Here is a 12,315-nt window from a genome sequence, read left to right on the forward strand (position 1 = left end):
CATCGGGTACCGGGGTGTTCTGACGAAAACTGTCCCCCCATCAAATAGTGTCCGCTCCGTACTGCGCAGGCGCCGCGCTTGCGCAGTAAGGAGGACAAAGGAGACGCCGAAAGTCTCCGAAGAACAGCTGAGGAACAAGTGTAAACGGCGCCTGCGCAATGCCTTTTACATTCAGTCACAGGCTCCCGCACGCTCCCGATGCCCTTATTATACAAGTATCCGCCCTTAAACATGCCCTTATTATACAAGTATCCGCCCATAAACATGCCCTTATTATACAAGTATCCACCCTTATTAGCGGGCTTATTATAGAAGTATCCGCCCGTAAACATTAATGTAAGCGCCCTTAAACATGCACTTTTTTTAAGCACGCAACGGCCTCGTGAGCGTGCGGTGCGGGGGCATGTGACATAATATGGTTTAAAGTGCGCATGCGCTAAGCTGTGCCCAGCTCAGCTGTTTAATTTCGGCTATTTTCGGAGTGTCCCGCTGCGCTTGCGCAGTAGAGAGCGGACACTATGCGATGGGCCAGCTGCGCTTGCGCAGTAGAGAGCGGACACTATCCGATAGCGGACAGAATACGATAGGACACCGGCAACAAGTTCAACTATATCTAGGTGGATTCGCCAGACTATTATCCAGGCGTATGGATTAAGGCGCAAGGTTCCACCTTGGGATTTAAAAGCACACTCCACTAGATGGGTTAGTGCATCATGGGCAGTACGCCAAAAGGTGTCTATGGCTCAGGTTTGCAAAGTGGCCGCTTGGTCTTCAGTTCATACGTTTACCAGGTTTTACCAGGTGGATGTTAGATCTCAAAAAGAGACTGTTTTTGGCCACAGCGTGTTGCAGGCAGCTTTATAGTCTCAGGCCCCATTGGGGTTTAGGGATATTGTGTCCCCCCCCCTCAGGTGCATTGCTTTAGGACATCCCAAATAGTCATTATTATGGTGCTCTGTGTCCCTTGATGTACGATAAAGAAAAATGGATTTTTAATACAGCTTACCTGTAAAATCCTTTTCTTGGAGTACATCACAGGACACAGAGGACTCTCCCCTCTTTTCTGGGATCGTCATTGCTTGCTAGAAAACTGAGGTACTTCCTGTATAGGAGGGGTTATATGGGAGGAACCGTCTTACTATTGGTTGCCAGTGTCCAATCACCTAAAGGTAGCGTATAACCCAAATAGTCATTATTATGGTGCTCTGTGTCCCATGATGTAACCAAGAAAAAGATTTTACAGGTAAGCTGTATAAAAAATCAATTTTTTGTATGTTGGATAGAATAAGGGAGGGTTATAATCCCTGTTGTATTTTTGCCATCTGTGTCCCATTGGGAAGTTTTCCCTTCACTTCCTGTCCAATAGCCATAACAAAAAGTGAGAAGAAATCCTTCAAAAGGGAAGCGATTACCAAGTTAAGGAGCCACTGTATCTCAGGAAATGGAAAAAACACAGTGACCACTATAATAGGTGTACAATAACAGGTGCTAAATAATACATAACTCAGGAAAGAACAAGAAGAACAATATCTCTACCCCTGAGCCCTAAGGTGAGTCCTAACTAATGGGCAATGCAAGAATCAAGGGTCCATTAGTCTCTGTCCACCAGTGCATTGTTATACATTTGGGCCAAAAATCTGTCATGGGAGTGCTTAAATGTCCTACAAAACCAGAAATAACTGCCCAAATTGTGTTCCTGTTAGAAACCATGAAATCAGACCGAGACAGAAGAACAGCTAATCACACTTGTTTAATAATAAAAGTAAAAAGAACAGACGTAGTCAAAACATAGCCAAGGTTCAGTAACCGGAAGCCAAGCCAGAAGTCAGGGATCAAAGTAGTGCAACAGCAAGCAGGATCTGGAGCCATAAGGGATGTCAGCAAAGCCAGTCTTTAAACAGGAACGCAGGAGATAGTTTCTTGTGATGTGATCAAGGCGAAAGCGGAGCTCCTCTGGTATGGATGGCTTAAATAGGCAGGACTGACTAGCAGGATCATCAACAGCTGAGTAACTGTGGAGAGAGATGGGAGCTGGCAATTAGCCGACAGCTGAGCGGCCAGCTCAGAGAAGGAAGGGCTGAGCCCAGCCCTAACAGTTCCAAACTGATGGTACTGTCCCCTTAAACAGTGGGCAGAAGGTTGAGCCCAGCAGACTCTCACCACCAAATTAGTGGAGAACTTACATGTTGTTGTTATCTAACAGAGGTTATTGTATTAACATCACATCGTTTTGTAGCAGCGAGGAGGGGAGAAGAGTGGCACTGGTAAGAGCTGACAGGCAGGGAGGGGAGGGGGGGCAGAGGAGTGCAGAGAGCAGGGCTGCGGGTGAAGGAGGCACGTAAACTGACCATGGTATCAGAGCTCAGCAGCCATGATAAACCGTGGTCAGTTTACAGCGGGGAGGGCAGTACCAGGCAGGATCAGCCAGGTATTTTAGGTGATAGAAGGGACCAAATTAACATGCTTTAAGGGAAAGGAATACAATTTTTTTTTTTAGGGTAACAAACACTTTAGTAAAGCGGTTTTACACAATGGAGATTCTTCTATAATTTTACGGCATGGATTAACCAATTAGAATTAACATAAGACAATGAGCAGTGAAGAAAAACGTTGAATCAACACATCCAGTTACCACATAAGGAGGTGTTCCCTAAATGCTCTGTTCCTGATATTTTTGGTGAGTAGGAACACAAGGCTAAAGATCAACTTCTGTGAGGCCACATATCTGTGTACGCTTGGTAGGAAGGGGTTAATGCAGTGTTATGGCTGGAACAGAATACTGTACATTGAAAACAATTGTTCTCCATGTTCCCTGGTGTGGAACCTGTGTCAATCCATGCCAGACTAAAACAAAAACAGTTTTTTAATGCATGAAAAAAATTTAATGAAATAATTACGCTTAAAGAAATAAAGTCATATTAGAAGTCCCCCCATCACATCAGACTCCCCTTTTCACATCAGAAGCCCCCTTCACATCAGAGTCTCCCCCTTCACATTAGAACATCCCCCCCTTCACATCAGAAGCCCCCCTTCACATCAGAGTCTCCTCCTTCCCATTAGAAGATCCCTCTTTACATCAGAAATCCCCCCTTCATATTAGGGGCCACCCCATCACATCAGATGTCTCCCATGCACATTAGAAACCTCTTCACATCAGATTCCTCCCTTCACATCAGAGCATCACATCAGAGGTCCCCTTATCACATTATTATCCCTCTTTTACATCAGAAGTCCTTCAATCACATCAGAGTTGCCCCCTCACTTCAGAAGTCCCTCAGTCACATCAGAAGCCTCCCCATCACATCAGAGTTCCCCTTTCACAATAGAAGCCCATCTTCATATCAGATCCCTCCCTTCCAATCAAAACAACACATCAGAGTCCTCCCTTCACATCAGAAGTCCCATGCCCCCTCCCCATCAAATCAGAAGCCCCCCCCATCACATCAGAGTCCCCATTTAGAATAGAGTCCCCCTCTTACATCAGATGCCTCCCCATCAAACCGGAGTCCCTCTTTCACATCAAAAGTCCACAGTCCATTACATGACAAGTCCTCCCTTCACATCAGAGACCCCCCTTCACATCAGAGTCCCATCTTTATATCAGAAGTCCCCCAATCGCATCAGAAGTCCTCCCTTCAAATCAGAGGCCTCCCCATTACATCAAAGTTCCCTTTCCCAGCCCATCACATTATTATTATTATTATTATAATACATGATTTATATAGCGCCAACAGTTTACGCAGTGCTTTACAATGTAGAGGGGGGACAACACAATTACAGTACAGTTCAATACAGAAGGGACAGGAGGGCCCTGCTTGTAGAGCTTACATTCTAAAGGGAGGGGGTGGTGGTACAAAAGGTAATAGATGCAGGGAATGATTTGATGGGGTTGTTAGATGGGTGTGGGGTAGGCTTCCCTGAATAAGTGAGTTTTCAGGGATCTCTAAAGGTGAACAGGTTAGGGACTGATTGGATATACCGGGGCAGGGAGTTCTGAAGATGTCCTGAAGGTGAGCATGGGAGGAGGTAACAAGGGAGCCTGAGAGCAGGAGGTCCTGGGAGGAGCGGAGGGGACGATTTGGGCGATATCTGCAGATGAGGTTGGTGATGTAGCTGGGGGCGATGTTGTGGATGGCCTTGTATGTTGTAGTTAGCATATTGAATTTTATACGGTGGGGTAGGGGAAGCCAGTGAGGGGATCGGCCATCGAGGGGCAGCAGTCGTGGATCGGTTAGTGAGGTGTATTAGTCTAGCAGCAGCATTCATAATAGACTGAAGGGGGATAGCCTGCGTAAGGGTAGGCCATTAAGGAGAGAGTTGCAGTAGTCAAGGCGGGAAATAATCAAGGAGTGAATAAGTTGCTTTGTGGTGTCATTAGTCAGGAAGGGTGAAATTCTGGAGATGTTGTGGAGGTTAAAGTGGGAGGATTTAGCCAGTGATTGGATGTGGGGGCTGAAGGAGAGGTCAGAGTCAAGGATTGCATCCAGCACCCTGGCATGTGTGGAGATGATTGTGCTGTTGATCATAATGGTAAAGTCATGGGAGGGGGACCAGGAAGGAGGAAATATAACAAGCTCAGTTTTAGAAAGATTGAGTTTGAGAAAGTGGTGTGACATCCATACCGATATGTCATTCAGTAAGTTTGAGATCCATGAGGAGATCGAGGGGGTGAGTTGAGGAGTGGAGAGATAGATCTGGGTGTCATCGGCGCAGAGGTGTTATTGGAAGCCATGGGAGGTTATCAACTGGCGCAGGGAAGAGGTATAGAGTGAGAATAGGAGGGGCCCAAGGACGGAGCCTTGGGGTACCCTAACAGAGAGAGGAAGAGGGGCGGAGGAAATGGAGTTGTAAGTGACACTGCAAGTGCGCTGAGATAGGTAGGAGGAGAACCAGGATAGAGCAGAATCACAGAGGCCAAGGGAGTGTAGTTTGCTGAGGAGGAGCAGATGGTCAACTGTGTCGAAGGTAGCAGTGAGGTCTAAAATTATGAGTATGGAGTAATGGCCATTGGTTTTAGCAGTTAGTAGGTCATTGGTGAGTTTTAGTAGGGCAGTTCCAGTGGAATGTTGTGGACAGAAGCCGGACTGTAGGGGGTCAAGAAGGTTGTTGTCTCTGAGGTAGTGACTCATTCGATCATGGACAAGGCGTTCAATGAGCTTGGAGGCAAATGAGAGCAGGGAGATGGGTCTTAAGTTATTCAAACAGGTGGGGTCTAGTGAGGGCTTTTTAAGTATGGGCATAACCAGTGCATGTTTGAGCGGGGAAGGAAAGGTGTCAGAGGAGAGGGAGAGGTTGAAGATGTGGGTTAGGGAGTTTAGGATAGAGTGGGAAGGTGGTCGCAGTAATTGTGAGGAGACAGGGTGTGAGGTGGGCCATGGATAGGAGTTTATCAACTTCATCGGTGGTAACTGGGCAGAAGGAAGAGAGTATTAAGTGTGGAGTTGGACCTGATGTGTTGGGTAGGGGAGGAAGTTCAATGCTGGATATCTCCTTGGGAATTGTGTTGATTTCGCTTTTGAAATGGTTGGCAATCTGTTGAGCGATTAAGCACACTTGGAGTGTGTGAAATGCATCTACCAGCCTTCTGTCAACACTTTGGGATGTTCTGAATAAAAGAATTTTGATTGAGTACAGAGTGCGGCCATTTCTTCTATTTATCTGTTGAGTGGTAAGCAAGTTGGTGGGTGGGGGGCAGTGGGGAGGGGTGAAGTAAGGAATTAAGGGTAGAAAAGAGTTGACGAGGTTTAGACGAGAGGGTTTTGATGAGAGTGTTGTAGTAGGTTTGTTTAGCAGTGTGGAGGCAGGAGTTGTATTTGAGAAGGGTAGATTGGTAGAGGGTAAAGTCTTGCAGGGATTTAGATTTACGCCATGTTCGCTCAGGAGCATCATTGTCCCACCCTCACATCCCCTCTTTTATCAGGATCCCCATCAGAAGTGAATACCAGCTGATTTGAATCCTTATGCCGTGTACACACGACCGGACTTTCTGGCAGAAAAGGTCAGACGGAATCTTTATCAGACTTTTCATTTCTAAAATTCTGACGGACCTAAAAAATAGAACCTGTTTCAAATCTTTCCGACGGACTCAATTCCTATCGGGAAAGCGGTTCGTCTGTATGCTAGTCCGATGGACCAAAAACGACGCAAGGGCAGCTATTGGCTACTAGCTATTGAACTTCCTTTTTCTAGTACCGTCGTATGTCATCGTATTCTAAACGAACGGACTTTGGTGTGATCGTATGTAGGCAAGTCCGTTTCAGCGGAACTCCGTTGGAAAGACCGTCAGAGTCTACTCTGACGGAAAGTCCGGTCGTGTGTACGCGACATTAGTCTGTGCACTCAGGAGATCAGAATGTCAGAATACATCCCTGACCCTAGCTGCAGGCCAGATAAAATCTTGTAGTGGACCACAGGCTGTATTGTAGAGACCCCTGACCTATGCAGATCCACAGAATTCAAATAACGTGGTGTGAATGAGTCCTAAATGTGCTTTTAAAATGCATGAAAACCTAGAAATGCGTGCAGTAATGTGCATAGCTGTGGGAAGGCCTTTGGTCACTCAGAGATATCTCCTAATATTCCACATTCTTAGCATATCTCTGTTATCAGGAATCAATAGTGATCCCCAGTGCTCACACATCTCACACTTATGCTGGCTTTGCTGTAATATGATAACAGCTTGACTCTGACTGCAGTCACCACCATGCACAGATGACATCCTCCTGTACTATTGTACTTTATGACACATTCACTCCTCTGCTTCCTGAGACACAGAGTACAGCCGGCCCCGCCCACCCCAGGAGCTGGTCACATGACAGTGACATAGGGAAGGTCCTTTAGCAGAGTTGTAAAGGGAGGAGTGCAGTCTGCAGAAGGGGAAGTAAGTATGTTATCTGGGGGAACTCTGATCGCTCTGTCATTGATAAACATCACCAGAATGTCATGTCTAGCTCTACTTATATTACATCCTCAGTGTCAGTTCTGATTCTTCTAGGAGCTGCTGTACAGCCCAGTCTTGGCACTGCCCATACACATAGGAATGTAATATTATCTTTGCATGTATTATACACATGTGTTGTTTATGTTGTTTTTGCTGTCATCTGTACTTAGAAGTGATCTGTGCATGCTTTGTATGAGAGATCAGCATTCATCTCTTTCTATGTTACATATAGACACCAGCTAGGCATGTTCACCAGTGTAACTGATAGGAGGGATGGATTTACTGGAGTGCTGGGCTGAAGTAGGATCCTTGTATGGAACAGTCTGTGGTCTAATGCAAAAATAAATAAATCGGGTGCTTCTAATAAATTAGCACTTTAAAGCTGTATTAAACCCAAAACAAAGATGAAATATATTGCAGCTTACCAATCCTTAAAGAGTAACTCCACTTTTGTAAAAAAATAAATAAATAAAAATCCCCTATCAATGTACATTATAAGGATTTCAACAAACTTTGTTGCAGATTCCTAGCTTTTTGTTATTCTGAAGAAATAGCTGTTTGTTTATCTGTGTTCTTGTGCAATATCTATGTGAATTGGAGCGATTTTATAATGATCAGCTGCTGCACTTGCCAAATTCTAATGAGGAATGTTGCAGGGTCTGCATTAGAGGTGCACTGAATGGAAATTTTGGTACTGAAAATAACAAAAAAAAAAAAAAAAAACGTAAAAAGTATTATATTTGACTTTTTAATTAATATCATGAATATGAATTTATTGTCGGCCATTATAGGCACCTTTAGCGCAACTTTAAGCACTTGCTTATTGGCACTTAAACCCCCCTCCTGCCCAGACCAATTTTCAGCTTTCAGCGCTGACGCACTTTGGATGACAATTGCGCGGTCATACAACACTGTACCCAAATTAAATTTTTATAATTTTTTTTCCCCCCACAAATAGAGCTTTCCTTTGGTGATATTTAATCACAGATGGGATTTTTATTTTTTGCTAAACAAACAAAAAAAGATGGAAAATTTTGAAAAAAAAAAAAAAAAATCATGTTTCATAGTTTGTTATAAAATTTTGCAAACAGGTAATTTTTCTCCTTCGTTGATGTGCACCGATGAAGCCGCACTGATGGGCACAGATAAGGCGGCACTGATGGGGACAGATAAGGCGGTACTGATCGGCACAGATAAGATGGCACTGATAGGTACCACTGATAGATGGCACTGATGTGCAGCACTGTTGAGGCACTGCTTTTATTTTTTTCTCCTCATGCTGTTTTACTGATTACTGGCTCTGTTGACATCACATGATCGGCTGTCATTGGCTGACAGCTGATCATGTGGTTACTTGGTGTGACATCATCTTTTATATTTGACAAAAAATTGGGTTATATATTGTAATGTTGTTTTTTTTTTTTGTTTTTTTTTTTTTACATTAAAATTTAAAAAAGTTTATTTTTTACAAAAGGTGTGTTTGAAAAAACACTGAGCAAATACTGTGTAACATAAAAAAATTGCAAAACCCACCAAATTATTCTCTAGGGCCTCTGCTTTAAAAAAAAATCTATAATGTTTTGGGGTTTTCTAGCAAAAAAACAAAACAAAACAAAACAAAAAAAACGGAATTTCAAATGTAAACAAAGTACCAGAAATTGCCCAGTCTTAAAGTGGTTAAATGTATATACATTTCCTTATTTGCTTCCTTTTTGGTCTGTTAAATATATTATTGAAAGCATTTTATTGAGAAAAAGTAGCTGTTCATCCAGACAGAAAGTCTGATAAGTTCCTGTGCTATCTTCCTCTGGACTGTTATCAATTAGCATTGGTCTCTGCTATCTCTGTGGACAACAAAATGTAGTCCTAATGCCCCGTACACACGGTCGGACTTTGTTCGGACATTCCGACAACAAAATCCATGGATTTTTTCCGACTGATGTTGGCTCAAACTTGTCTTGCATACACATGGTCACACAAAGTTGTCGGAAAATCCGATCATTCTAAACGCGGTGACGTAAAACACGTACGTTGGGACTTTAAACGTGGCAGTGGCCAATAGCTTTCATCTCTTTATTTATTCTGAGCATGCGTGGCACTTTGTCCGTCGGATTTGTGTACACACGATCGGAATTTCCGACAACGGATTTTGTTGTCGGAAAATTTTATATCCTGCTCTCAAACTTTGTGTGTCGGAAAATCCGATGGAAAATGTGTGATGGAGCCTACACACGGTCCGAATTTCCGACAAGGTCCTATCACACATTTTCCGTCGGAAAGTCCGACCGTGTGTACGGGGCATAAGACAGCGTTGCCTAGTATTTTGTCCCATCTTCCTAGGTGCCCTAGAACACTAGCTGCGATGTCAGACAATACATGGCCACCTGACACTGGTTTACTAGGAGCGCCTGTTTCTGGCTCCCAATGCTTGCACCATCACCAGGAATGCAGAGGAAGGTGAGGCTGACACACGTCACGCACGTCACCTTCTCTGCAGGGTGTCACCAGGACCGAACCTGAGGGAAATCTCTCCAGTGATGGCACATGCAATCATGAACACCTGATAGCTACTGGAGGACAGAAAGTATCACAAACCTCCCCAACAGGGATACAACCAGCAGTGAAGAAAAAACATGCAAAGGTTCTAACACAGAGGTCAGCTATTTTTTCCACATTAAAAGTTATTTACAAGCATCAGACAACCAGAATGCCTATGATGAACAATAGAGCACCATAGACCTCAGGTCAACCCCAGTTCCTATGCTGCAAATTCGAGATCGGTCCCAATTTGTTCACTATCATAAACACAGGGGTTTTATATTCATACCTGCTGCAGCTGGTCATTCCACTTGGAAGATGAGGGTAGGTAGCTGGGCTTGTCTGTGTTCAGGTCCACAGATGGGCCTACGCTAGTACTGTGAGGACGGCCGGCACTTGAATATCGGTGAGTTTAGGCAAGTGTATCTGAACCTTCATGGAGGTGGGTGGGCCGCTGGTGCAGAGGGGCAGGCCAGGTTTTGTAGTGGACAGCTTTGTGAGCAATCGATTACAGCCATTGTCAGCGGGGTTGTATTTGTATGGAGCAGGGGCTCTTTGGGGGCATGCCGTGTTATGATCTCTTGGGTGCCACTGAAAATAATATTGCATGGCTGCCCTGGCACACGAACCTTAGGTTGCCTATCCCTGTTCGAAACCTTCCCTGTCCAAAAAAAAAAAAAAAACTTCAGGGACACCAGGAAGATTAAAAAGATTAAACCTGGATAATTCAGAGTATGAATTTGAGTTAAAAAAAATATAACTTCAAGAACCAATGTGTTTTTTTTTGTTTTTTTTAACCACTTAACGACCGGTACGTGGCTGGACTTTGAGTGGTTATACCTGGATGATACTTGCAGCTGCATCTTCCCAGTATTGTTTTTTTTTTTTCCCAGCTGGTGGTTGTTTTTCGTGTAAAAGCAATACTAGTGGCTAATTAGCTCCCCCCCCGCCTTCTGTGGCTCTCCCGTGCCACCAGGGAACCCAAGAGTGCAGCTGGCAGTTCCACCAGCTGACCATAGAGCTGATTGTAGACTGGAACAGTTCCCATCATCTCCATGGTGTAAGAAATCAGAAGCAATGAGCATTCTATCACTTCTGGTTTTATGGTTGTAAACAAACCTTTAGTGGTTTGAAAAAAGCATTGGGTCATACCGATCTTGGTTTGACCTGAAGAGTAGAGGAGAGATCTGGGGTCTAATAGACCACATATCTCCCAGTAAAGAGTACCTGTTTACTGCCTATTGCTATCACAGGGGATATTCATACTAACTGTGATCACAATAAAAGTGCTAATATTTTTTTCTTTTTTTTTTTTTTTTTTTTTTTTGGGACATTGTAAAAATAAAAAAAATTATAAATGTTTTTTTTTTTTGTTTGTTTTTGTTTTTGTTTTTTTTTACGCGCCCCTGTCTCCGCATGCTTGCATGCAAAGGCAAACGCACACGTCAGTCCGCACGCACGCAAGCAGCAATTGCACCACTCATGTGAGGTATCCCCACGAACGTCAGATCAAGGGCAGTCATTCTCGCACTAGACCTCCTCTGTAACTCTAAAGTGATAATCTGTAATAGCTTTTTTTTTATGTAGTTTCTCGTCGTTGCACCAGCGTGTGCAATTTTAAAGTGTGACAAGTGTTTGAAATCTATTTACATCATAACATTGTCTTTTATATTTTACCAAACAATTGGGAATTCTATTATGTTTTTGTGCATTAAAGTTAAAACGAGTATACTTTTCCCCAAAAAATTACATTTGAAAAACGGCTGCACAAATACAGTGTGGAAGTGGAACTTCCGCTTTAAGCACTTCTCGCTCCCTTACATGCCACATTTGGCATGTCATTTTTTTGGGGGGGAGTGGGTACCTTCTTTTTAGAGGCAATTCGTGTCCCACTCCCTCCTTCTGCTTCTTGGCCACCTAGACGACTCCTCCTCTCCCCCTAGGCGGCCCCTCCTTCCCTGCAATCTTCTGGGACACGTCACAGGTCCCAGAAGATTGCTTGGCCAATAGCAGAGCACAACGCGACTCGCGCATGCGTACCTGGCCGTGAAGCCGTAAGCTGTCATGGCTGGGTGCTATGACGGAGCCACGGAGAGGAGGGGGAGAGGAGCGAGGTTCCGGGCGGCAGCATCGCTGGACCGTGGGACAGGTGAGTGTCTGTTTATTAAAACTCAGCAGCTACACTTTGTAGCTACTGACTTTTAATAAACTAAAAAATAGGTGGAACTCTGCTTTAAATGTTTGGGGGTTCTAACTAATTTCCTAGCAAAAATGCTAATCTTTACATGTAAACTAAAAGTGTCAGAAACTGCTTAATCTTTTAAGTGGTTATACAGTTCTAACTGAAGGTAGCCTCTGTTGATTTATTTTTCATCATGCTGCATTTAAAGAGGAAGTAAACCCTGATGGGTTTTACTTCCTCTTTTTTTCCCCTGCAAAGTAAAAGCATAATGGGCTAGTATGCATTGCATACTAGCCCATTATGTGCCACTTACCTGCAATTGAAGCCTGCGCTGTCCCCGCTAGTGGCGGCTCGTGCATTGAGGGTGCACGGGTGCTGCCCCCCCTTTCCCTGCTGCCGCCTCCCTATCTATGCGCCCTGCCCCTTTCAGGACGCTGGACACATGGATTCCTATGGCGGGGGTGTTTTTTTTTTTTTTAAGCATGTGGTTAGAGCCAGAGGCTCTAATCTGCTTTAAAAAAGGGTGGGCTCGGGGCGCAGAGAGTGCTCCCTGATCCCACCCAAATGTGTGACCATAGCGAATTAATTTTCGCTATCATTACACTACAGTTCCTCCCCGCCAATCAGGAGGCAGGTCGATGAAACCTGTTTCCCG

At 44.2% G+C, this 12,315-nt stretch overlaps 1 protein-coding gene across 1 annotated transcript in view; it reads left to right on the top strand.

Moving 5' to 3' along the window:
* The first annotated feature begins 6,753 nt into the window (after positions 1 to 6,753).
* The window catches only part of ANO10 (anoctamin 10), a 154,376-nt gene continuing 148,814 nt past the window's right edge, over positions 6,754 to 12,315 (top strand). The window contains exon 1 of the mRNA XM_073630309.1: positions 6,754 to 6,880. The gene's annotated coding sequence lies outside the window, so the exon portion shown is untranslated. The remainder of the gene's footprint in view (positions 6,881 to 12,315) is intronic.

This window comes from Aquarana catesbeiana, linkage group LG05 (assembly GCF_042186555.1).
Source record: "Aquarana catesbeiana isolate 2022-GZ linkage group LG05, ASM4218655v1, whole genome shotgun sequence".
Lineage (NCBI taxonomy): Eukaryota > Metazoa > Chordata > Amphibia > Anura > Ranidae > Aquarana > Aquarana catesbeiana.